Source organism: Triturus cristatus, chromosome 1_1 (genome assembly GCF_964204655.1).
Source record: "Triturus cristatus chromosome 1_1, aTriCri1.1, whole genome shotgun sequence".
Classification (NCBI taxonomy): Eukaryota; Metazoa; Chordata; class Amphibia; order Caudata; family Salamandridae; genus Triturus; species Triturus cristatus.
This window is the reverse complement of record NC_140579.1, coordinates 705,969,370-705,996,962: the sequence shown is the minus strand read 5'-3', so window position 1 is coordinate 705,996,962 and position 27,593 is coordinate 705,969,370. Positions and strand designations below refer to the sequence as shown.

Below are 27,593 nucleotides of genomic sequence, written 5' to 3'. Positions count from 1 at the left end.
GTCTGGGAGTTGGTCACACTTTCCTGTGACAGGATGCCAATTGTTCTGCTTTCCCCTGCTTGAGCTTGGCTCAGCAGCAGGATTGCAGAAATGTGTCTCTAGTCGGCAGCAACCATTTTGTGCTGTCCGGGACTAGAAGGCTGGTACCAGGAACACCGAGAGCCTACCGGAAGGCTCTTCTAGTGCTTGGACTCATACCTCCCACACCGTTTATAGATATACTGGGGTCCTGATTAGCAGGATCAGCCTAGTCAAAAACAGCATCACATCAAGCAAAAACGTGGCAGATCCCACTTTCCTACACCGAGTCTCCATCTTCTCTATTTCTGCAGAATCATTCTCGTGTTTGCAGTTGTTGCAGACGTTGTCTGACCGTATCTTTCTAAGAACTGTGAAAATATTAGTTCATTATGGCAGTGACATAATTCTAGCACCTGATGCAACATCAGTCTGGGACAAGTGTCTTATTATCACATTGTCAAGGTCAAATAAAACCAAATAAAGATGAATAGTCAAAACAACGTAGTCTGAATTGGTGTCCATTTCACTTTTATATGCTCACCAGCATATGTCTGGGAATACAGCTTGATGCAAATAATCTATGGTAGAAATTCCTGAGCTTATGTCAGAAATTGCAATCTTTGATAAGAGATGGAATAAAAGGACTTGCCCTTTAGCCACTTGTTAGGAGAGGTCCTTCAACCAGATTATCGCACAAGATACTGCCGGAAGCAGTTTTGACTGATGTCAGTGCACTACGAAGATACTGCGTAGCATCTGATACACATAACAAGCTGAGTCCAGGAGAAAGGACGGTGCTGCGGCATGTGTTTTCCTTTCACAGGGAACAGTGCCTTCATACCTCCCAGATAACCACAGCTTTAGCTTTAAACAAGGTATGCAGTGCTTTGCTTCTCCTTATGAAAGTCTAGATTGCAAGTTCTACTTTCCATGCTCTCGTAGCATAGCGCATAGAAGTAGGCTTTAGGGTGTTAGGTTTTAAATGACATTTTAACTTTAAGCAATTTATTTTTTTCCCCATTGTTTGCAATGTGCATTCTCGCTGTGTCTATGATATCCTGTGTGGTCAGAGAAACAGGTTTGCACTGTTGCAATAAATGCTTTTAGTTAAAAGTGTCCATTCTTCTTAGTGCCATTTGTGTGTGTGTGTTATTGTGAAGAGCGAAATAGGTTTGTTTCCATTAGGGATTGTTAATAGCCCAAAAGCAATGATTCGATTTCAACAATGTATTGGGTGAGGTTCCACAGGGCTATGATAACCTGTCTTTCACATTCAGTCCTGGTGCATTGAATCAAGTTCACCTGTGACACCCGTGGGTCAGAAAGCAACCCTTGAAGACCCCTGCCAGAGTTGTAGTTTATACCCACAATGGCTGGTTGTCTAACTTAGAAACTTATGATGTATAGTTGGCGTATTGAACAAATTTACCAAGATCACAGCAACATGATGTACTTGTTTCCCTAGCTATTTGTGGCTACACGTGTATTTCTTCTGGTTTACCAAGATTCCACCCTACGTGGTATGAGTTAGGCGTGGCTAGACTTGATCCAAAGAGACTACAGGCTAATGCATAATCACAAGGGACAAACAACGTCTTCATTGATGTGTGTCATCTTTCAAGGCATCTCCTTGGGGGGGGGGGGGTTACACTGCGGATACATTATGATGGAAAATAGAACACCAATAAAATGTAAATTTTTTCATACAGCAAAGGGCACCATCTGTTGTTTATAAAACTCAGTTAGAGTTCTAGCATGAAACCAGCGAGCACAGTTATTCTTTTAAAGAGGACCTCCAACTTCTTTATCTCCCTGCGGCATATGGAGGGACTTCCTGTTAGCCTCTGAACCAGGATCTACATGTTAGGAAATGTTCTGTTCAAAGTTCAAGGCACTGACCTGTGTTTTGTCAAAATAACTATTGTTATCAATATTTAGCTTTGGGTCAGTCCACTGCTCATGATTAGCTTATTTGTTATCACTCTCATTTGCTTACTTCTTTCGTCATGGCTTTCCTTCCTCTTCTTGTGCTTGTAACTTCCTTGGAGCATAGCTTGTTTAATATCTTTTTGATTAGATCACTTGTATCCATACATTACTGATATCAGAGAGCTATGTTTTTTTGTCTATCAATGCTCCATGTGAGACGGTGTGTTTCTTGGTCTCTCCCCTGTGTGAGGTTTCCCCCCCTCCCTACGCTTTCTATATTGCTTTCCCCCATCTCGTCCCTTTATTTCACCTCACCTGCCTTCTCATTGTTGCTCCCCTGCGGGAAACAACATTTACAACGCAGACAGAACTACTCAATGCCATTACAGCGCAGGCACTACAACTAACGCGTCGTTACCACGCGTTCCATTACAACGGAAGTCGTTACAATGACTTACTTTAGGGAACGCATTGTTGGATTTTAAATCCAACACCTTCCCTACTGTTGCACAGAATGGAGTTGGAATAGTAAAATATACTATTCCAAAGTCCAGCGCTTCCCTAAGGCAAGTCGTTGTAACGACTTGCGTTGTAATGGAATGAATTGTAAAGACACGTTTGTTGTATTGCCCTCGCTGTAAAGGCCTGCATTGTAAAAAACATGCATAAATATGTCATACAGCCTCCCCTGCTTTTCCTTTGCCCATTGCTCACCCACCATTGCTTTTGATCACTTTATATATTGTTTTACCCTCCCGGTCTTGCTTGCCTTTTTCTCCCATCACACGTACAAATCCTCCTTTGCTCGCCAGTCCCTTCCCTTTAATTTAAATTATACTATTGTAATTCATTTAATTTCGGGGAATTTATGTTACACGAAAATCCTGAAAATGTGCAATTATGCCATGTTCCGTGATTATGTGCCATTTGTGGCACACTTTTATCGCAAGCATGTGAAAATTTTGTGAATAGCCAGAAAGCAAACAGATTTTACTTGCTCCATTTGTCTTTTAACACATTTTTTTTTTTATAAAGAAATGCATAATTGTTAACAAGAGGACGCATTTGTTTCTAAGATATATAGCATAAAAGGATGGATTTACGTTTTGTGAAATTAAGTATATTTTCTTGTAATTTTGCCAACATTTTGCATTATTATGCAAACGTAAATTCTAAAGATTTTCTCACTCTACTACGTACTATTGCCACTCCTTCCCTGCCATTGGTTTTGTGCACTTGAACACTGAAGTAAAAGTAAAAAAATAAATGTCCACACTAGTGTCATGACAGATACATTGCATACATGCTGACGCATGCACCCATATAGCTCATCATGTTACAACAGCCAATTCTGGCATTTTTTGCCGAAGTTGTCCAGTATCAGACACACAACCTTTTTTATTTCTTTGTGGCAGCATTCAGTAGCACAGCCAAAAGGTCGGCTAACGCCTTTCAAAGGGGAGATATATTGGCATATCGCTTAGTGTACTGCTTACCGCTTAGAGTCGCTTCTGTGCAGGGAAGTGGTGCTCCAAATAGGGCATGCTAAGTTCTTTTCAGCAAAGTAAAGGCTGGTGATCATCACACAGTGTGGGCGCTGTCTGGGCTGAGGCTGCACACACGTGGACTGTGCATGAACTATGATTTCCACCAGGCCATCCATTAACTCTTGCATATCGGGTAACAAGGGAGTAGCCAGAAAAATAAAATGCCCCTCACTTTGAGCCCTTCGACATTAAATAAAGAGCAACATGACGGATCCCTAATTTTCCATGAATGTCAGTAAGAAATGTTCACCCAAGACAAATTTTCAAATAATCTTTCATAATAATGCATTTTATATCATGGCTTTAAATAAATGTGGTCAATTAATGCATTTACCTATATTGACTTATTTCCAGCAATGGCCCCTCAAATTAGGGAGGAGGAGCGCTGCCCCTTCAGCCACCACCCTCAAATAAAACGGGTTTTAAACCTGTTTTATTATCGTTTAATTTTAATCCCTTGGACCCGCCCCAGGACTCTGACGAGTCTTCAGGGCGGGTCCAGGGTCTAACAACGCTGGTGGGGGAGTGCTAGTGCATTCCCTTCACTGCGCATGAATGTTTGGCCAGCTGTCTTAGGCCGGCCAAACCCTCATGCGCTGTGAAGCTCTCTTCAGTCCAAAGTGCGTTGCACAAGTTGCCAGTGCTCAGGCCAATCCCGAAGCTGTTTTCATGCAGCATCACAATTTTCCACAGTGCAGTCTAGGATCCTGTGCCAATAAGCAGGAAGAGCGCGATGCGGCAGGAGATGGCGGCATTGGCAGTAGCGGCATTCCGGTAAGTTTTAAAAAAAAAATTATATCCCCAAACCACTCCCCCCACCTTCCTCTCTCCTCTGGCAGGCCCCTGCCACTTTGGCAGAGGATGAGCCGCTACTGCTTATTTCTTTCATTCTTTCTCCCTTCTTTCTTTCATTTTAGTCTTTTATCATTGTTTCCTTCTTTCTCGCCATCTTTCTCTCCTGCTTTCTTTTCTTCTTTCCATTCTTCTTTCATTCCTGCTTTGAAAGACATTCAGATGGATCCCCACAGAATCCAGATAGACAGACACCCACACACTCATCACCAGCAGACTTGACTATGGCAACACACTCTACACCGGCATCACCCACAAACAGTTCTGGAAACTACAGAACGTCCAAAACATCCCAGCCAGACTGTTCTTCAACATCCCCAGCCACAGCCACATCACATAACACCTCCGACAACTCCATTGGCACCCAATCAACAAGAGAATCACTTTCAAGCTCCTCACACATGCTTACAAGCTCTCCACGACGCAGTACCAGAATATCTGAACCACCGCCTCACATTCCAGACACTCGCCAGACAACTCTGCTCCACCCAACATGCCCTGGTCTCCGTCTCATAAATCTACAAGACCAGAACCGGGGTAAGATCTTTCTCCTACCTTGCCGCCAAGACCTGGAACATCCTGGCCCTCCACCTCAGGCAATCTGTGTCATTGACCCAAATCAGGAAGGACCTCAAGACCTGGCACTTCGACTGAACCTCCCAACCCGATGGATCAGCACCCCCCACACGCTCCCCCCGCCCCCCACCCGGGCCTTGAGACACTCAAGGGTGAGTAGCCGTGCTAGACAAACTCCTGATTGATTGATTCCTCTTTCCATCTTCTTCTCTTTTTTCATTCTGTCTCTCGTCTTTCTACCTTTCTGTTCTATTTTATATTCTTAGTTCATTTTCTTTCCATCCTTCTTCTTACGATTCTTTTATTATTTTTTGTTCCTTTCTTTCTTCTTATGATCCTCTTGTCCTTCCTTCTCCCCTTCATTCCATCCTTTTTTCCTTTTCTATTCCTTTCAAGTGTTGCTTCTCTTCTTTTCTTCCATCACCCTTCCCCTATCTCCCATTCCTTCTTTCCATTATTTCACTATTTCCTGCTCTCCATATTTCTTTCCCTGATTCCAGTTTTCATTTTAGTTATGTGTTCCTTGCATCTTTTTTTCTTGCCCTCCTTCTTTCATGCTTCATTTTCTTTCTTTCCTTCTATCTTTTTTCCATCCTTCCTTTTGTTTCTTTCCTTATCTCCACATGTCTTGTGCCGTTTTCCATCCTGCTTCCTTTTTGCTTTTCATTTTTCTCTCCTGTCTTCCATTCTATTCTCCTCCGTTTTTTCTTGCTCTCTCGTCACATTTACCTCCACTTATTCTGTCTTATCATTTAAATATTTTTTTCTTTCTGTCTCTCACTTTTTAGGTCTCGCCTAGCGCAGCGTGCATGCGCTGCCTAGGAGAGGGCCTCTTGGAATCACTCCAGCTTCCAAGAGACTTCTCCGTGTGGGTCGGCCTCCTCCCACACATTCCATTGGCCTTTGAGTGTGGCTTTCAAAAATTGAAATCCCGCAATTGGCCAAAGGCGGGTGTATGTCCCGCCTTCTCTCTAAACGTTGACTCCCATGGCCTAGGGGTCTCGGGAGCGAGCAGCAGCGCGGCCGGGGCCAGCTGCATACCTTACATTCTTTGCAGTGCGCACGCACCACACAAGGTCTTGTTCCCAATAGGCGGCTCTGTGCCTGCACATTGTCTTTGCCGGGTGCCTACAGTAACTTTCTCAAATACTTTTCCTTTGTTGACTTGGCAGGTGGTCTCCTTCCTTCAAACATCTTCCATGCAGCACTTATAGACGACGATACTCTGTGTGATCTTGTTCGTCAATAGATATATTTCAGCCTAGGTGTTTTCCTTCACTCTACTTTCTTACGAGAAACACTCAGTGCGTCCCTTATTTCATCTAATGTAATTCTATTTTAGATGCTAAGAGTCCGTGTGATCTTCGTTCTTTTCTAGGCACCTGTTGGCCCCGGTGCTTTCCTTTACTTTTGTTTCTCATGAGAGACTCTGATTTCATAAGCCACTCACTGTCACTCATTTCACATCAGTGTGACTCTGATTCTGATGTTGACACTCTGCGTGATCTTGGTTCTTGACCATGTATCTGTGAGCCTGTGTTGCACTCCATGCGCCAACGCTCAGGGCGTCCCCGGGTGGTCAGTGTCGGTCACTGTCCCTCATTTCACATCAGTGTGGCTCTGTTTCAGATGTTGACACTCGGTGTGATCTTGGCTCTTGACTAAGTATCCATGAGCCCATGTTTCGATCTCAATATGATTCTGTTTCATATTGTGAGACGCTGTGTGATCTTGGATCTTGACTAGGCATCTCTCAGCCCCTCTGTCTCACGTCACTTGTATTTTATACACAAACATTCAGTGCGCTCTTAAGGGTGTTATTATCCCTCGTTTCATCTCGGTGTGATTCTTTTTCAGATGTTGACACTCTGTGTGATCTTGGTTCTTGACCAGGTATCTGTGAATCCGTGTTGCGCTCCATGCGCAAGTGCGTTCTGGGGTGGTCAGTGTCGGTCACTGTCCCTCGCTGGCAATCATTTCACCTCTGTGTGACTCTGTTACAGATGCTGACACTCTGTGTGATCCTGGTTCTTGACTAGATACCTGTGAGCCCATGATGCACTCCATTCTTGATTTAAAGGCCAACGATCAATGGGTTCCCGAAGCTGGCTCTACCCCTCATTTCAGTTCAGAACAACTCAGTTTCAGATGCTGACACTTTGCATGGTCTTGGTTCTAGATCAGGAATCTGTGAGCCCGGGTTGCGCTCATCTTTTATACATCAACACTGAGTGGGTTCCTGAGGTAGTCACTGTCCCTCATTTCACCCCACTTCACCCCACTATCATTCCACCCTTGGAAAGGAATGGAGGGTGAGGGGTTCATTCTCATGAAAGAATAGCAGCAAGGGCCATCCGTAGCAGGTGAACGAGAGCCGCCACAGCGCACCTCACTCCTAGAAGGACCCTGGCCTTGTTTCTCACATTGCAACATTGTATCCTCTGAATTGGCCCCACTGTTTGAAAGCTCTAAATGTGGTGGGTTTTTATCTCCAGCGTGGCAAAGCAGAAGATTCCACGAATGGCATTTGCTGTCCTTCACATCAAACACCTAATCAGACCCTGTTTGTGATCTTGGTCACATCATCTACTCTCCCATCCCTGTCATTAGAAAACATTGACAGAATCTGTGACAGTTTTGCGAATCAGTAACCACATTTGTAACACAATGTATTACGACGATAGGTTTACTTTAAAATATGGATTAATTGCGGAAAATGCGCTTTCAATACTTTCCCCTCTGTTATTGGTGTGAAGTTAGCAGATTCTCGCTGTTGCTAAAGTGCAGTTTTCTGTTACCCTGCGGTATTAACACATTTCTAATGTGATGACTGCATCTCTCGAAGAGAAGCGATCTACATGTGCGGCAGTCCCAGGGTTTTGGTCACTCTCGATGGCTGCTTCCATGCCTCATTTCAAAGGTGTTTGTGCGCGGTTGACGCTCCGTGTGATCTTGGTCTGTCCCGCCCTGGCGCCACCTGCGTCAATCACTTGTAAAACAAGCGTTCGCATAGCCAATAGGTCTCGCCTTTGTGACCTTATAAGTGTTTAGCCATGCAACAGTTGATGTTGTTGCATCAAGGATATTGTGCTGCATAACTAAATACTTATAAGGAAACAAAAGAGAGACCTTTTGGCTATGCCAATGCTTGTTTGCTTGTTTTGCATCCTTCTGCCCTCATCCCACAGCTTTGTCATGGTAATAATTCATGCCACACTGTAAAGCATAGACCAAAGTTAGGAATGGCCATGACACCAGTGGCACCCCTGCTTAAGCTGATAAAGAGGGTGCTTCACTACATACACCATTGCTGGAGAGACATGGGCCCGCTTGGATTTTATTGGGTACAGCTTCCCTTGGGGTTCATGGTGTACTTTGCTAGAAAATCGTGATTCAGTGTTGCTGCAGGCAGGACTTTGCTACATAGATCTCTGATTCTCTTATAAAGACGTATGTCTTCCTATCCAGTGGTATTGATGGAAATTTGGAATACAAAGAAATAGTTTAAAAGTTGTGTTTGTTGTTGCTGTGAACATTGAACTGTTTCCTGGCACACTTAAACTCTTTTAAAATCTTAGATTGTCATGCTACTGTTGTATCTGATCTTCAATGCAATGCATCTTTCCTGATTCATGGTCCTTGCTGCTCAGCCAGTGTGGATGTGCTGTAGAACGTTGGTATGTGTGGTGAGGTCATAGAGTGTTGGGATGCCTGGAGAGTGTCAGTTGAGAGTATGGGCTGAGCAGCAAGGGAGCTGCTCCTGGTGGGGCTCTCGCTTACTTGATTACTACCATCTTCAATAAAGTACCATCTTCAGCATCTACACCTCGGCTTCAATGGACTTATTTATATTACCACATTTGGCGAAGATCTGGAAGAATCTACATGTGCCTCTTGATGGACCAATTGAAATTTTGAAAATTCCTGAAGTTACTACAAGGTATGAACTTCCTTTTAAAGGTATGAACTTCATTTTAAAGGCATACTGGCACCCTGTGAGCTCCACCAGTGACCTCCCATCGGTCGCCCACAACGCTTTCCTGACAGTTCCTGCCTTACTCTTCTTTATACTACCTTTTATCCTCCTGCCTACTTGCCCTGTTGCCTGTCCATTACGCTTCTTCCTGCCTGCCACAAGCTGCCTTGGAAGGCACTACCTTTTTCCATTTGGAAGAGCGTCAAGGGCTACTACTACTACTTTATTCCATTCTGCGACCGTCAGAACGCTCACTGAGCCTATCACTGCTGTCTTTATGCCTACAGACGGTCTCTACACCTGGTGTAACCAGTGCGTCATCCTCATGCTACCTGTTGCTCCAGAGTCTCGTTTTCCCTGCTCATGTCTTCAGGGAGAGGACTCATACATTTGTCTACGTTTTGGGAGAGTGCATGCTGTGAACTGCCTTTCGATATATATTATGCGCGATCAGGAGCGTCTGTAAGTCTTGCTCTTACTTTTCGACCACTTTTCCTTACGTGGTTCGAGACTTGGGCGGTGAGTTAATCATTTATTGATTTTTCCCATATTTCTCTGGTGCGCCTTTCAATGGCAGTTTAACTGTCTTTCCATACTTTTAAACGTTGCTCGAGAGCACACAGAGTCTGCTCGCGCTCTTACCTTCATTCCTGCTACCTAGCCTCGCATGCCTTCATGTCTTTGTGACGTCTCCTCTACTCACAGCTGCTTTCCTCCTTCTGGACCCCTGCATGCATAGACGTGCCTGGAGCCTCCCGGCAAGGCGTCACGCTACGTGCCTCCATCTTGTCTGGCACCACCGGAGCACATTAAAGTCGAAGTGGTTATTCTGCCAACCATGCCAACCACGTTTCCTTTTCAATAAACCTTGTGCGAGGTTCAATATTTCAACATTTTCTCCCGACGCATGGTTTTTCTTTCAAGGTCATTGACGCCTCTTTTAGATCATCGTTGTCCCCGCAGGTACTGTTTCCCTTTTCTACTGCCATTCAGTAAGCTTCTTACTACGTGCAGCCATCCTTTAATATGCTTTGTTATTTTGAAGACATCGGAGTGGCTGTCTCTATTTCGCTGCTGCAAGTACTGTTTTCCCTCCTTGGTAAATCTTCTGCCCTTACTACATTTCACAACAACTGTCCGTTCTCGTTTCTTGCCTCGGGTTCAGCTGACTCGTCACTCATCAGGCTGTGCCACCTTTCACTTTGCCTGATGTACTATTGGTATCTCAGCGTTTACAACTACTTTACATTAAGTTTAGAACGTACACCATTTTCATGTAAACAACATTCTAATTGCATTTGCTTGATGTTTATAATGTATTTTGGCGACATGAGGTTTTTGCATTTTGCTAGTGTGTTATTATCGCCATTTTCTGCATGTTTAATGTTTTTCACATTACTTTTTGCAAGTTCCGTATGGGAATTGTCTCTGTTTGAGACATATGAGTTATAGCTATATGAGTTTTATCTATGTGACTTTTCATGTCACCTACATTGTTCCTACATATTACTTTGTTACAGTGCCTTTTCCGCAAATTTTATGAAGGGATTTTTTTTTTTATTGGTTTAGGCATATGTTATGTGTTTTTCCACCTTTACATGTTACTTGCGGACCTTTCACCTACATTTTACATGTTATGTTTAAGGCATGCTCTTTTATAGCCATTGGCTATGTGACCATCTCTTTATATAATACATTTGTGCGTGGAGTTGTCACTTACATTTTTTTAGTGCACTTTATTTTACTGATTGAGTTATGTGCGAAGTATGCGTGCATATGTTTAAGGCATGCTCTGTTATAGCCATTGGCTATGTGACCTTCACTTTATATTTTACATTTGTGTGTGGAGTTTTCACCTACATTTTTACACGTTATTTGTACTTTACATCATTTGATTTGCAAGATTCCTCAATGTGGGATCTTTACTGAAATTCTTAATGAATTTCAACAGCCACAGTTTTCACCCTTGCTCTAAGGTCTTCTGTGTGTCTGGCATTTGAGGTTCTCTCCTCAAATTTCTCTGTTTGTACTCCTTGCGGGTGTTTTTCTTTCACCCTTCTCCTCTGGAGATTCTGCTTGTTTTCTATTGTTGGGAGTATCTCTTGTTTTTCTTGTTGTTGCTTCTACTTTTAATGTTTTTGTTCTCAGTTTATCTTCATACTAGTCTGGCCAACTGGTGTGTCGTGGTTAATGCTTTAACTTCTGTTCGTTCTTCTTTTTATTCAGTTTTGCTGTGTATTGTGAGAATTATGCTTTATTCTCATTTTAGGTGTTTTCTTTGTTTTAAACTTCTTGCTGTTTCCAGCAAAATGTTTGCTGTTTTTGTCTGCACCTTGCATTCTTGCTACTTATATTACATTGTGCCCTGAAAAATGGGAAGATGTGTGTGTCTGGTGTCACTCTCATTTGCTACTTCTCTGCAATGTCTTCTCCTTTATCACTGTAAGGTTTCCTTAGTATGTCATCCATAGGATATATTGCATATCTTCATTTAATGTTTTGTGTTTGCCTTGCTATCTTCCTTCAAGTTGTTTTATAGCTTATTCATGCAATTGTTACCTATAGGTTTGATATGCCTACTACTTGATTTATCATTCACGTAATTGTTATTGATATGATTCATATACCTACTTCTTGATTTATCATTTAGTTGTTATTATATAAGGGGGAAGATGTGTTGTATCGGATCTTCAATGCAATGCATCTTTCCTGATTCATGGTCCTTGCTGCTCAGCCAGTGTGGATGTGCTGTAGAACGTTGGTATGTGTGGTGAAATCATAAAGTGTTGGGATGCCTGGGGAGTATCAGTTGAGAGTATGGGCTGAGCAGCAAGGTAGCTGCTCCTGGTGGGGCTCTCGCTTACTTGATTACTACAATCTTCAATAAAGTACCATCTTCAGCATCTACACCTTGGCTTCAATGGAATAATTTATATTACCACAGTTACATATTCTATGGGTCATCTGTGATGGAACAGGGAGGAGTCGCTGACAGGATATGCTTCATACATACATATGAAAGCCATGCATGAGGTATTAGGGTTGTAGAATGCACATATGAATTGCTAAGTTTAAAGAATGATAGGGTGGTAACATTGCAGCAAAGTTTCACCAGTACTCCACGCCTCCCAGAGAGTTGCATGGAGCAAATATTACATCCGCAGAGCTCCTGTATAACAGCAGGTAATGGCAACCACTATTTAAAATGTATACTTCCACGGTGCATACTTATACAGCTTCAAACGCTCATGCCACACTTTAAAGAAGGCTGTTGGACACGTTATCAATTGCAGAAAGTTGTTAAAAAAACGATTTCTTCTTTTTCACAAATGATAAAATTTTACAGCAGACAGAGTCATGAGAGTGTCACATCCTATGTTTTCCCCACTTCCACCGCTGACCCTCGTATTCCTGTGATCACTGGTGGGAGTCAGAAAAGAGCACTGCTCCCATTGGATACTACGCACACTTTTGGGGCATCCTGGCAGCCAATGATTGTCTTTCAGAGCCAGCCCATGCAATCGTGAGGAAGGTTTCAGAGGAAGTGGGGGTGACTGTCAATGCTGTGACCAGGTGCAAGGTGAAAGCAGAGGGATAACACAAATGATGCCCCCACACAATTTGGGGAGAGGCCCTTAAAAAATCCTCTAGATTGGGTTCCTACAAAGAAAGGCGATGAGTTGAGCGAAAACTCACGAGTTGTGCAGCCCACTTTATGCCTTGGTGTGACGCAAAGCATGACTTAGTGCCAACCTGCACGGATGCATCATCTTCACAAGTCCCGCTCCAGCCTACAAGGACCACCTGTATAACCAGGGCAGCCCAATTTGCATTGGTAAAACTGTGTATCTTCCCCCATCCTTTGCCCTGGAACTGAGAAAAGAAGGAACTGAGGAAAAACAGATTACCCCTAGTAAGGAGCATGTGAGTCCGGCACTGACTTTACTTTCCAGGTGACCAGCCTTGCCACACACAAGTCTGCCACATTTTGGAGACTGAGATTCAGACTTCTCGCCCTTGATTGTCAGATGCTTGGAGAATTCATTCATAGCAATCCTTTTTATCACTTGCCCTACCTTAACAAATTGTACCGGAAAATTGTGAAACGCCACCTGTTGTATCCCGTTGTTGGCCCGCTGTATTTGATGTATAGGGACCGAAACATCATCAGCTTTAGTAGCTGAAGTACATAAACTGCGTTGAACTGTGACACACTGCTCGGCCTCATCCCCCTTTTCCTCTCCAATCCTGAGGGCTCGGTTCAGGGTGCGCATGAATCGCTCCACTTCTCCGTTCGCCTGGGGCCACTGCGGGGTGATCTTCCGGTGCTGGATGCCCCGGGAGGCCAAGTACTCCTGGAAGTCTCTTCCTTGGAATGGTGGACCATTGTCCGACTTGACCTCCTCTGGCAAAATCTCCATGGCGAATGTGCGGTCCAGTGCTGTTTTCACATGGGAGAACGCCGTCGACGGCACTATCTCCACCACCGGAAACTTGGAGTGGGCATCGATCAGCACCAGTGTATTCCGTCCGTCCGGGAATGACCCGAAGTCTATGCTTATTTTGGACCACGGCTCACAGCATGGGTCTTCGGTGATTACCGGGTGTGGCGCTGGCTCCCCGCCTGTGATGCGGCAGGAGTGACAGTTGCGTACGACTTCCTCCACCATCGCGTCCATCCCTGGGAACCAGACTTTGCTCCTGAGTCTGGCCTTGGTTTTAGATACCCCTTGATGGCCTTGATGAGCTAGTCAGACTACTTCACTCTGCAGACTCCTGGGGATCACGAGGGAGGCGCCCCTCAGGATAACCCCCTGAGGACCTTCACTGAGTTTGCTTTGTGCCCTCCACACTTGTTGTCGAAACACCTGTTCTTCCGCCGTGAGCACGCTGACTCCATCCAGAAAATGCTTCCAATTTCTATCGACCAGTGTGCTCTTGACTTTGACTAGGCATTCGTCGGACTTCGTCGCTTTCCCAACCTCCTCGAGCGTGAGCTCTGCCGGGCATGCATCTACGGAGATCATGTGGACGAAGTCCTCCGTGTATTCGTCGTCCGCCGGGGTGTGCATCTTCTGCGGTGGGCCAGGGTGTCGTGACAAAATTTCGGCGGGATTGTTGGCCCCTGGTCTGAATATAACGTCGAACCGGTACGTCTGTAGTTGCACAGCCCACCTCTCGATTCGTGGTGGGGCGAGCCGAGTGGTGCCAGCGAAGAGTGGGACTAGGGGCTTGTGATAGGTGACCACCCGAAAGTCGTGCCCGTACAGGTAGAGATGAAAATGCTGGCATGCCCATTTGATGGCTAGGGCTTCCCGCTCTATCTGTGCATACCTCATCTCCGTGGCTGTCAGCGTCCGGCTAGCATATGCGGTGGGGACCCACTCTTTTGACTCGGTTTCCTGCATCAAGACCGCTCCTAGCCCTACGGGGCTGGCGTCCACTACTACCTCTGTGAGCCGGTGTGGTCGAAAGTATGCCATAACCCGGTCGTCGATGAGAGCATCCTCGATTGATTGAAACGCCAGGTCCTCTTTGGCAGACCAGGCCCATGGCTGGCCTGACTTTGTGAGGACACAGAGTGGCTCGAATATGGATGCAAGATTGGGAATGAATCGGCCACAGTATGTGGCCATGCCCAGGAAACTCCTAACCTCGGTGGCTGATGTAGGCCTTGGGGCGGATCGAATGGCTTCGGCCTTCTTTGGGTCCACGCGCAGCCCATCTCTAGAGAATATATATCCAAAGAAGTCCACGGACTCCTGATAAAAGGAGCACTTTGATCGATGTAAGGTGAGCCCGTTGTCCGCGAGCCGCTGCAGGGTATCTCGGAGGTGCTTGTGGTGTTCCTCTAGGGTCTTGGAGAATACCAGGATGTCGTCACCTAAGTTTATCACGCCCTGCAGACCTGAGAGCGTCTCCCGTATGGCATTCTGGAAGACCTCCACGGCCGACGAGATGCCGAAACTCAGTCTTTTGTAGTAGCGCAATCCAACGTGAGTGGTAAACGTGGTAATGTTTCGGCTGTCGGGGTGGAGTTCCAGCTGGTGATACCCCGCGTTGAGGTCCAACTTGGTGAACCACTTTGCACCGTTGAGATCCGCGACTATGTCATCCATCGTTGGCGTGAGATGACGCTCCCTCTTCACAGCTCTATTCGGTAAGCGCATGTCAACGCATAACCGAATGGCCCCTGAATGTTTGGGTTTTGGGGCCACGACTAAGGGAGACACCCACGGGGTGGGCCCTGACACCTTTTCTATCACCCCCAGGTCTTCCAGCTTCTTTAGCTCTTCCTCCACCTGTGGTCGCAGGTGGAACGGCGCCCTCCGATGCCTGAGCGCCATGGGCCGGACTGTCGGGTCCACGTGCAGCTTGAACATCTTTCCTTTCAGATATCCTAGGCCTTTAAATAGCTTGGGGAAGTCTTTTAACAGCTCTCGGGCGTGCAGGTCGTGTACCTGGTTGGCGAAAAACACGAGCTCCAGATCTTCCGCCGTGTGGCAGCTGAGTAGCGTGCCCCTTCTCCCTTCCGTGACGTGGAAATCCGTGTCTACGCTCCGGCCATCACTGGTGACTTTGACCTCCATGACTCCCCAGAGGGGAAGTGGTTCATCACTGTCGTATGTGTATATCCACGCTTTGGATGGCAGAAGTACTGGGCGCGCCAACAGTTTCTCGTACTGGTCATTGTCCATCAGGTTGACCGAGGCCCCAGTATCGATTAGGGCGCTCACAGGGGATCCTGCCACGGTGATGTCGCACATGGGCGGTGTTCGGCACCTTGCCCCTTCTCTGCCAACGAACGACACGAAGAATACGTCATCTTCTTCCGTCCCGAAGTCGAACCCTTGCTGGGCATCTTCCACTTGGTCTTTTGTGTCTTCTAGCGTTAGCTGGCGTACCCTCGATGTGACTCCCCGCGGACCTGAGGTGGCGCCTCGCCCTCTACCACTCCTGCAGACTTTCGCGAAATGGTTAAGTCTCCCACATTGTGAGCATGTTTTTCCTCTGGCGAAGCATTTCGCTCCGGGATGATGTTCTAACCCGCAGTTGCCGCATGTGGTCTTTTGCGGAGTCTTCGTGGCCCCTCGTGATTGGGGCGGTCGTCTTTGGATCACATCTAGCCGTTCTTCTTTAATGGTGGGTGCCCGTGGAGCCACAGCAGGCCGGTTGAGGGCTGCTTCCATTTCCTCCGCCCGCCCGCGTGTTGGACAGCTCATGTGCCCTGGCGAGTACTAGGATTTCGTCGAGGGTGATGCTCGGCTGTCGCAATATGAGGCGTCGTAACTGAACTGACCGGCAGCCTTGAATGAGCTGCGCGCGAATCTCTGCCCTTTGGTCGGGGAGAGTGCATGTGGTTGCAAGCTTCCGCAGGCGAGCGTAGAACATGTCTATGGTCTCGGCCTCTCCTTGACGCGCCTGTCTGAGCTTAAACCTCTCGAAGTCTGGATTAATCTGTGGATCGAAATAGCGGTTGAGGGACGCGACAGCCCCAGCGTAATCGTCATCGTCCCCTCTGTCTGGCAAGGTTTCGAAGAGGTCGTATAACTCCGCTCCTCCGTAGCACATCAGGAGTGATCTCTTCACTCGTCTGTCCGTCTCCCGCACTCCGACGAAGTAGTGGTCCAGCCGACCAATCCAGGCGCGCCAACGCGCTGCTGCGGTGGAAGGGTCTGTGAGTTCGCTAAATGGTGGCAATGGGGCGGCTGTGCCATGTCCCGTTGGGGCGGGAGCTTGTAGAGCAGCTTGTTGGGGGGGTGGCTCCACCTGGGGAGCATTCCCGCCACTGGCACCTGAGTTGCTCATTTCTAATGGCTATCTGACACTTCGTGCGTGTCCGAGCTTGGTGGCCGTGTAAGAGATGCAGTTTCCGTGTTTCGTGCTCTTTCAGTAAGCAGGGTGTGCGTTAGTGCATCTCTGCTGGGTGTAGTCTTGTGGCTGGTGTCCTTTCCCCCCTGTCATTGTGACCTTTGGCAGCTGCAGGCTATACTTGAGGCACCTTCTTCTCCCACTCGGCATTAGCAAGGCAGTCTCAGAGCTTCCTGTCTTCAGGGAGGGGCACACAGCTCCACGTTGCTTTCCTCTGCCTAGGCTTAGTCTCTGCACTTTTTCCTTAACAAGGAGACACAGCAGGGGGCGCCCAGGGAGTGATGCAGGACCTCGCCCGCTGGCTCGACCACGTGACAGTGGGATCGCGGCCGGGCAACAGCAGCGCGATGACACGCGGCGTTAGGGATTGTAGCGTTGGGTCGAGGCAGCGCGCACCCTCACACGTGCGCAGGATCGGCCTCACGTTCAGCGCTGCTCCCGGCACCGACGATCCGCCTCCTCCTCCTCGGCGATGACACGCCAGCCGATGCAGCGCACTCCCGGCCTGGGGCGGCGGCGCGAAGGACAGTATGCGGGGTGGGCACCCGCTCTGCGACAGCCGCGCTGAGGATGCCGCCTTTTCCACGGCAACGCCGGCTCCTGTCAGCACCCGGTGAGCGGTGGCGAGGCGTGGGGCAGACCCGCCTCGTCGCCAGTGTCGTGTTTGTGACTGTGGGGTTCCTACGCGTGGGCGAGGCCGCACGCGTACCAAACATGAAAGGAGACCACATGCGTGCTGTTACTGGTTAACTGGCCAAAGACCCCGAGCGGCTTTGATCACCTTTATTTATCCCCTAGGGCGTGCCCGCCCTAGGGGGTGCGTGGAGGCGTGCAGCGTGTGTGGACGGGCGGCTCCGTCACTACACTGAGGAACTTTCAATATCCAGGGATGGTTGAGGTACAGCTGCCAAATGCACCAGGGGCAACAGGAATGGATGGAGTATTCAGAGTTTCACAGAGCAGATATTTCAAAGCCTTACTCGTTTTGTTTGAGTCTCACACTTTGTAATAATGTCTCGCGATATCTCTTTTCAATTTTTTTCAGCAGTGTGATGATCTTTTTGTCACATTTCCTTGGCAACTGAATGTCAGAACCCATAAGGCACAGCCTCCACTTTCCAACTCTTCTACCAAAGCTGCACTGCAGCTGCTAGTTAGCTGCTCAGGGGGGAAGCCTGACCTAGCAAAAATCCCTCTTGATCAGTTACTTGTTTCTGCTGAATCCAGTTGCAACTTATGAGGTTTAGACATTGAACTCTGTGTCCTTGATTCTTAAAAATAGTGGTAAATCCGTACCTCAAGCTTTCCGACCTCCCATGGATATAAAATTCTGCCTCTTTGTGATTCACAAAAACTGTACTGGTTGCACATGAAAACTTGCGAGAGTTCCAGCTTTCCACGAGAATCCTGAAAAGGTGATGTAAATTCCTTTTTCACATGTGGAAATAGATACGTAAATATCTACCCACGTGATAAAAAACAGCAAGTAAATATTCACTTGTTAACCACCCCGATGGGAAACGTCCTTTAGAACGAAGCTGAAATCAAGCTGTGCCTTCACAGCACAGGCAAAAAAATGAATGTGTCTTTAGCATGCAATCATCCTGCACGCAAGTTGTTACAACAACTTGCTTAGGGGGGCGCAATGGTGGAGTGTTGTTAGGATTAAAGTCCAACACCTTCCCTACTGTTGCGCAGACTGAAGTTGGAATAGTAAATTAAACTATTCCAATATCCAGCACCCCCTAAGGCAAGTTGCTAAAACGACTTGTGTGCAGAACAAATACGTGCTAAAGACGCCTTCGTTCAAATGACGGCGTTCCTAAGGCATGCGTGAATAAATGCGGAATTCTGTCATACATTAATTCCCGATATGACACACCCACTCCTCACTGCATGAAGTGAATTAATCACTCAGAAAAACATCTTTATGAGTACACAGATATCGCTGAGTGAGTAAATTCTCTCACAAGCGCAAAACCAACTTCAATGAGTTATGAAAGCCTTTTTCAACTAGTATAAAAAAGACTATGTCTGTGCATACCTCAGACTTACATGCACAACCAACATGACGAATGACGCCTCATATGTCAGTGCGAAGTATTAGGGAAGTTCTACGGACTACAAAAAAGCACTTTAAACAAACACACATAAATAACATTTAGTTGAAACTGGAATTTCACTTTTGTAGTTCAGCAGGTTTCCAAAACTCCACAGACCAGCAACTGGATCCAGCAGAAATCCATTTATCCGTGGTCAACTGGAATTCCAATGAGTATGTAAAGCTAATAGAAATAAGCTTACAAGCAGTGCTTAATTTTAGCCGGTGCTTTCCGGTGCTGAGCACCAGCACTTAATTGGTTTCCTGTGTGCGGCACCGGCACCTTATTGTCAACACCACACTTAGGGCAGTCTGCCACAAGGTGGCGCTGCTCATGTAATTTAGAGATGAGCAGTATAACAGTTGTTCAGGAAAACAATGTACATTAAAAAATTGCTCAGACCTGCCTCCCCAGCCATTCCTTTCGCTTTGGGAACCTGGAATAATCTGAACTGTCATATTTACATGCAGGAGAGATGGTTAGTAGTTTTTGGCAGCGATGACTGGGGCGATGGGGGGGTCAAAGCTGCAGTGGCCTCCTGGCCAGAGCCCTGGCACTTCATATTTTACAAATTAAGCACTGCTTACAAGTTTCACTTAGATAAAACTATCATTGTTTTAGTCGAAATCGAATAGATTAAAAAACTTTAATTAACAGTCACATTGGTTTGACAGCACAGAAAGAGCTTTCAGGATTACTGCAGAGAGGGGCTTTGGCTCTGCCCATACGTTGGTAGACAGAAGTGCATGTTTTGATTGAGCAGAAGTTGTGTGCTACCACAGAAAAGTACTTCTCCATCAGCACACTATTTTGTTTGTTTATCCATCTGCCTTAGCGAGCAGCAATATGGCTTCCTCGTGAAGGTTCACAACTGCACAAACTACTAAGCTTACAATGGGGTGGACTTGACCTTTCTGGGGCAAAAAACAAATATGGCACTATAAAGTGTCTTAGACAATTAGGGGCTTATTTACGAACCCTTGCACCGCCGGTGTATCACGTTGTGTGACTCACTGGCGGCGCAACCTGCTGCGTGATATTTTCAAGCACACGTAAAGCCAGCCTGCGTGGCTTTACGTGTGCTTGTAAATATCGCTCCTTTTCACGCAACACTTTGCGTGTCAGGGGCATGACATGGGCATTGCTGTGAGTGTTCCCGCGCAACACCATGTCCACTGATGCATTTCCAGAATTACGCGCAACCACAAACCTGGAAATGCGTCAGAATGCTACACCACCCCCAGGGGTGGCGTTGCGAGGTGCAACAAATAGAAATGCTTTTTTTTTCTCCTCATTTTTCCTCTTTCAATGCATGCTGGATTCTCCAGCATGCATTGGAAGAGGAAACCACCTCAATTGATTGTTTTTGTGCAGGAAGGTACCCCTTCCTACACAAAAACAATCTCCCCACCACGCAGGCATCTTTGCACCATGGTGCAAGGGTGCCTGCACCTGCGCATGGCAACAGTTTATGCACCAGCGCAGGGAAAAGCACAGAGATGCGACATGTTGTTATAAATATGTCACATCCCTCTGCCTCAAAATGAACGCAGCGCTGTACAGCAAAATGACTTGCGGCGCTGCGTTAGTTTCTCATAAATAGGGGCCTTACGGTCTAAGTACGTTTTTTTTTTTCTGGAAGCAGCACAGATGGGAAAAAGGCAGTTCTGAAGAATGTGCTGCTGTTTTCCATTGCCAGCACCATCCCCTTCCCTTTCCATCATTTAATTTAGACTTTAGAGTGCGAATGCCTATTGGCAGGTATTTTCTTACATGGAACCTCACAAATTACAATAGTAAGCAAGGGATTTGGTGTTGGTGACCCACCGAACAAACCATGTGTTTGGGAGCAGTATGGAATGCCTAGGGCTACACTAATCTGCATGAATTTTTAGGTACGGCTTGATATTGTAGCTGTCACTCGACCTTAGGTGATAAATAAAAAAACAGCTTACAGGGTACTACTGAGAGGGAGGCTTAGGCTTCACCTCAGTGCTTAAATTGTGTAAAAATAAGTGCCAGGGCTCTCGTCAGGAGGCCACTGCAGCTTGCACCACACATTGCCCCTACCATGATGATAATGGTAGTAACTACACAACTACTAACCATCACACTCCTACAAGTGTTACAATTCAGACTATTCCAAGCCCCCAAAGCTATATGAATGGCTTGGACGGCAGGTTATAGTAATTTCTAATGTATACTGAATTAATAATTGACTGTTGATGTGGTTATCTCAGATAGTGCCACCTTGTGGCAGACTGCCACAAGCATCAATGTTCACAATTAAGTGCCTGTGCTGAGCACCGGAAATCACCGGCTCAAATAAGCACTGCTCCACCTACACCTTGTTGTCCTTGAGTACAGAATTTGAAGGGGTCGAAGTTGTGTGCTTCACTGAAAAGGGCTCTTGTATTGCACATTTTGTCTTGTGGCAAAGCTTATACTCAGTACAGGAAGACTCAGTTGTTTATGGTGGCCAGCCAATACTCATGGCTATAGGCCTGATCTGCTTATTATGAAATATTATAATAAAGGCAATAGGCCTGACTTATTTATTGTGAAGAGGATATGTTAACATCCATCCCTTTAAAGGTGGATTGTTATCACTCTCTATCAAAGGCAGCAGAGATGGGTTTATTACATGGAATTTCACTGTTTACTGTAGTAGGCAAGGGCTTTGGTGTTAGTTACCGCAGTGACAAAACGTGGTTATAGAAGATTTGCTGTACGACAATCATTGTAGGCCCTCTTATGAGAGATAAGTGTGTATGATGGTTGCCATTTTGCGTGTACTTAAACAGGTCTGTGCTGGTTAATAGGTTGAACCAGCAGTAAAAGCTGTAGCTCCTATTGGTTCATTGGGAAACGTTATGCTAATGCCCAGCTGCAGGTATTTTCTTAAATGGAACCTCACAGATTACGACAGTAGGCAAGGCGTTTGGTGTTGGTGACCCACCCAAGCAAACCGTGGGAATAAAACATGTACATGACATTAATCATTATTAAGTTCTCTTGGGATGGATTTCATATTGTTTTGATAATTGTCTGCATGTTTGTAATTGTATTGCTGTATACCTTATAGTTGCTTTGAGGGAAAGGTTACAACCAACACAGTAGGTCAGAGTTTCTGAGTTGGTTACGGTGACAAGCGAATAATGATGGTTATAGGACTGATCGTTTTTTATTAAAAAATAACGATAAAGACAGGAGTTCTGATGTATTTATGGTGAAAGGTATATGTTAAAGTCAATAGGCATTAAAGAGTGGATTTGTATTACTCGGTATTGAAGCCTACAGATAAGTATTTTGTTACATGAAATCTCATAGATTAACATAGTAGACAAAGGTTGGTGTTGGTTAACTCCCCTGACACAACGGGGTAATCCTTGTTAGTTCCTCTGAGAAAAGACAGTATGGATAGTATTTTGCTTTGCCAACTGTAATTATGCATACATTTGCAATGTTATGACTGCACGCCTGATGGTTGCCTTGTGCGAAAGCTTACGTTCAGTACAGTAGGTCGGTGTCAAGGTGACAATAAAAGCTAAAGGCCTGATTGGGCTGATGAGAAATGTTATACCAGATACTATAGGTCAGGCAGTATATTATGAAACGTCATGTCAAAGACAGTAAGGCTGGCTTATTTACTGTGAATAGTATTTGTTAAAGCCAGTTGGCCTCTAACAGTGGATTGTTATCACACTGTCTCAGGCTGTAGACTGGTATTTTGTAATCTCACAAATTACCATGGCATGGCAAGGGCTTCGGTTTTGCCAACCCACTCTGACAAACCAAGGAAGTAGAAGATATTCACTGTTGTTTCTTGTTAGACTTTATTGAGAGGAGTTTTATATTGTTTTGCCAACTGTGATTGTATACATATTTAAAATGTTATACCTGTCTGCATGGTGGTTGCCATCTTAAGCACACTCCAGTAGGCCAGTGTTGGCTATAGTGTCACACAATGGTAAAGGCTATCGGACTTATCGGTTTACTGGGGAAAGCTATGTCCAATGCCTTGGGTGTGACCTGTTCATAATGAAACATTATGACAGAGCAAGTAGGCTTGACTTACCTATGATGACGGGCAAGTGTAAAAACCAATAGGCTTTTAAGCAGTGATGGCTGGTAACATTAAAATATGGTGGGCGAGGCGCGATGCCGAAAACTCACTATGCTGCTGGCCCTTAGTCTGGTGTGTTTCTCCTCTCCTGAAGGTATTCTGAGGTGACGACAAGCAGGAAAGGGAAGGATGGTGATTGACTTTCTTCTTGCCAAGTTCTACACAAATCCAACCAACCCTGCAGCTGCTCTAATGCATTTTTTAGCATCAGAGTAGCTCCAGGATTGGTTGGAGCTGGCTAACCAACTGCCTATTTTGAGTTTAGGGGCCTGTGCCAGCAATCTCCCGGCTGTTTCACAGCACTGAGAGTGTTGGGTCTGAAATGCACTTGTCGGGCTGGCCATCGCAAGACAGCCGGCCAATCGGACATGTGCACTCCATTCAGAAAGGGGAAGCAGTCATCCTGCAATTCACAGGAAAAAGCCCTGCCCCCTGCCCTCACACTTGCACTATAACAGCGCAAGCTGGCGGCAAACATATAATTAAAAGGTTATTCCCATTTTATTAATTTGTATTTACTTACTGTGCTTGCAACAGGTGGTGCGATGCTCCTCTGCCTTTTAGGAGGAACTGCCTCTGCTTTTAAGGGTGGACAGTTATTACCCTGTGCTAAAGCCTGTTGGCAGGTATCTTGTTACATGAAATCTTGCAGATTACCATAGTAAACAATGGTTTTGGCGTTTGTGACCCACCAGCCCAAACCATGGGAATACAAGATTTGCACTATGGTAATCCTTATTAGGCTCTATGCCAATACTTGTTCTAAAACTTTGTCCCCACGAAAAGTAAAGTTACCAATATGTAACTGGCTGTGTCCTTGCCTTACCAACATTTCAGAGGGCCCCTCTTAGATTATTTTCCAAGTATAATTGCTAGTATTGAATGTGTGGTAAATGGATTACCCCCAGGTCCCTCCTGTCCTCGTCCCCTTCATACTTACTAGTGAGATAATCTATCTCACGACAGAAAAAAAAAAAAAGGAAAAGCAGGAATGCTGGTACACCCCTCCCCCTCTTCACTGGGAGTACATAAGGGTACAGTACCCAGCATGCCTCCTGTTCTTTTTTCTGTCTTTCGACAGTATGAAGTGGACCAGGAGCCTGGGGGCTCCTGGGGCTTACCTGTTGCTGGGCTCCGGGTTGGTGCTGGTGTTCTTGGTCTCCCCTCCTGCCGGGCTTGAGGGGTGCCATGTGGGCGCTTGCTTCTTCCTTCCGCTGGGGGTGTCTTGGCTGCGTACTCCGTGTTGCTGGGCATGTCGGGGACGTAGCGGTTCCTGTTTGTTCTCCGGGAGTGCGGCGGCCTCCGTGTGGCTGGGGCGCTTCCTTCCGGGGATTGCCTGACTTCCTGGGTTTGGAGCAGGAAGTCAGGCGTTTCTATGATGGCGGCTGGCGGCGGTGGCGTGGGGTGCTTGCCGGTCCTCTATGTAAGTACCGCATAGTGTTTATTTCTTGTTTCTGCTGCCCTGCTTCCTGGGTTTTGTCCCTGCATTTGGGTTTTGGCCATTTGGGGGTGTAGTGCTGCAGAACATTCCCTCGCAATTTGGACTGCCTCTGCTTGGGATCTTCTTCTTCTTTCCTGTGGTCCTGGACTGCTGGTGGGCTGCCTTGGCTTCTGGCTTGGGTGGTCTACGTTCCTGTAACCTCCTGCGGTCTGGTCCTGTGGGGGCTTGCGGTGCTTGGTTGTTCTGCGGCTGTCGCCATGGGTAAACATGCCAGGAAGAGCAGACATGTGGAGGTTTCCTCTTCTGCCTCGGCCTCGTCTTCCTCTTCTCCTTCTTCTCCGGGTTCCAGGCGTCGTTCCCGAGGTGGTGATGACAGACTGAAGCGGCTCATTAGAGAAACTTATGGTGGATATGGGGGGTGCTCCCCGGTCCAAGTCTTCTGGTCGGGCTCCGCCTCCTGCTTCTTCTTCTGCGTCTGAGGATGAATGGTTGGGGAGCGATGTGCTGAAGGGCAAGTATGTCGACAAGGACATGTTGCCTGACTTGTTGGGTCATGTGAAGGCTAATATGGGGTTTCCTGCTGATGATGCTCCGAGTACTTCTGGGAGTTCCTTGGTTAGGCAGTTCCAGTGCTCTGCTCCTGTGGTTCATGGCGAAGCTCTATCCTCTTCAGGATATGGCTAGGGATTTGCCGGACTCTGTTCCTGTGGATTCTTTTGTGCCCAGTCTCGTTGGGCGCACTTCTTTGGTTGAGGACGCGGTTGTGCGGGATCCTGTGGACAAGCGGGTGGACGCTTCCTTGAGGAAGGTGTATTCTGGTTCCCATCTGGCGCTCAGGGCTGGCATTTACGGGACTTATGTGGCTCAGTCTCTGCTTTCAGACTTGAAGTCCTTATATGGTTCTATGGATGATGCCACTGACTGTTCTGGTCTTCTGGCTCGTGTGGAGCGGCAGGTTGAATTTCTGTCTGACATTTCATTCGACGTCGTGCGTGCCTCGGCCCTCTCTGGGGGTGCTTGTGTGGCTGCTCGTCGTAACTTGGTTCTCAAAGACTGGAAGACTGATTCGGCCCAGAAGTCTGCTGCTCTGCGGTTGCCCTTTCGCGGTTCAATGCTGTTTGGTGAGGAGTTGGAGGGTCGGTTGCATCGGCTGTTTAAGGAGAAGAAGCATTCTTCCTCTTTTAAGCAGCATTCTACGGTGCCTGCTTTCTCTAAGCCTAAGCCGTTCTTCCGTCCTTCCTCTCGCAGACAATTTACCAGGGGCAGGGGTCGTTTTCAGTCTGGGAAAAGTCATGACAAGAAGGCGAAGTCTCCTCCTGCGAAGCCCCGTTCCTGACTGTCAGGGGGCGGTCGGCGCCGGATCCTTGGTCGGAGGTCGGCTCCGGTTCTTTCTTCCTGCCTGGATGTCCTCCTGTTCAGACTTGTGGGTGCTGGACATTGTCCGTTTGGTGTACCTCTTGGAGTTTTCGGCTCCTCCTCCGGACTCGGGGGTCCGTCTGACTCCCTGGCCGTCTTGTCCGTCCAAGCGGGTGGAGCTGTCTCTGGGGGTCAGGTCTCTGCTGGACAAGGGGGCGGTTCAGTTGGTTCCTCCGGGGGAGAGGGGTCAGGGGTTTTACTCCATCGTTGTTCTGGTCCCCAAGGTGACTGGGAGGTTTCGTCTTGTACTGGATCTCAAAGCCCTGAACAAATATGTGCTGCGGGTTCCGTTCAAGATGGAGACTCTTCAGCGGGTGATTCCCCTGGTTCTCCGGGGTCATTACATGTGCACTCTGGACCTTCAGGATGCCTATTATCACGTTCCGGTCCACCCTCTCTCCCGTCGGTTCCTGAGGTTTTGTTTTCGGGGTGTCCATTATCAGTTCCAGGTTCTGCCTTTCGGCCTGCGGTCTGCCCCCAGGGTGTTTACCAAGGTGGTGGCTCCCTTGGTGGCTTACTTGCATCTTCAGGGGGTTATGGTTTACCCATATCTGGATGATTGGCTCCTTCATGCTCCCTCCGAGGTTCAGTTGTTGAGGGATCAGGGGTTGGTGTGTGCAGCCTTGGAGGCCCATGGGTTCCTGTTGAATCTCCTCAAATGTCCGCTTCTGCCGTCTCAGGATCTGACTTTCATCGGTGCTCGTTTACGCACGGATCTGAATCGTGTCTTCCTGCCGGTTGCCCGGGCGGTGACCTTGTGTTCCCTGGCTCGTCGGTTCATGGGGGGTCGGTCCTTCCCGGTCCATCTTTGGTTGCGCCTTCTGGTTCTGATGGCGGCTACGGTGTTCACTGTGCCTTGGGCGCGTTTCCACCTTCGGCCTCTTTGGTCTTACCTGTTGGCTCGGTGGCATCCTTTGTCTCTGGATTTGTCTCTGTTGGTTCCGGTGTCTCTGTCGCTCCTTCCTGCGCTGCGATGGTGGACTTTGTCGGACAATCTGGCCAGGGGTTTGCCTCTGCAGTCTCCTCTTCCATTGGTCCTTACAACAGATGCCAGTGCATTGGGTTGGGGGGTGACTTTGGGGTCGGAGTTCCTTCAGGGTCGTTGGTCTCTGCTGGAGGGTCGGCGGTCCACAAACTGGCAGGAGTTGGCTGCTGTGTCTCGGGCTGTCATGGGGTTTCGGCGCCTCCTGTTGCACCACCATGTGTTGGTTCGGTTGGACAACTCTGTGACCGTGGCCTACTTGGATCATCAGGGGGGGATCCGGTCTCGCTCCCTGAACGCGGTGGTTTCCCCGTTGTTTTGCTGGGCGGAGGGCCATCTCTTGTCTCTGGCAGCTGTGCATGTCCGGGGAGTGGACATCGGGGTGGCGGATGCCCTCAGTCGGTATTTTCCGGACTCTCTGGAGTTGGCCTTGACTCCGGTGGCCTTTCGTTTGCTGTGCGTGAGGTTTGGTAATCCCTTTCTGGACCTCTTTGCTTCCCGGATCAATGCTCTGCTTCCCCGCTTCTTCTCCCGGGTTCCTCAGGAGGGGTCTTGGGGGGTGGATGCCCTGACCCTTCCTTGGCCTTCTCGCCTCCTGTATGCCTTTCCTCCCCTTGCTCTGATCTCTCGGTTTCTGGCTCGGCTGTTGCTGGAGGATCGGGAGGTGGTGATGCCCTTCTGGCCCCGCCGGTCGTGGTTTCCCACTCTGCGGTTGTTGGCGGTTCAGGGTCCTTGGTTCTTCCCGTTCCCTCC

At 47.4% G+C, this 27,593-nt stretch overlaps 1 protein-coding gene and 1 long non-coding RNA gene across 4 annotated transcripts in view; one reads left to right on the top strand and one right to left on the bottom strand.

Moving 5' to 3' along the window:
• Positions 1-9,676, bottom strand: part of LOC146870934 (uncharacterized) — a 158,711-nt gene extending 149,035 nt beyond the window's left edge. Inside the window, exon 1 of the long non-coding RNA XR_014979829.1 lies at positions 9,544-9,676. This is a non-coding gene — a long non-coding RNA (uncharacterized LOC146870934). The remainder of the gene's footprint in view (positions 1-9,543) is intronic.
• Positions 1-27,593, top strand: part of FMNL1 (formin like 1) — a 1,060,054-nt gene that overhangs the window by 183,642 nt on the left and 848,819 nt on the right. The window contains exon 1 of one of the 3 annotated variants that reach the window (XM_085647383.1): positions 9,750-9,864. The exons of the other annotated variants lie outside the window; for them this stretch is intronic. The gene's annotated coding sequence lies outside the window, so the exon portion shown is untranslated. Of the gene's footprint in view, positions 1-9,749; positions 9,865-27,593 lie in introns of those variants that run through there. 3 annotated transcript variants of the gene reach the window in all.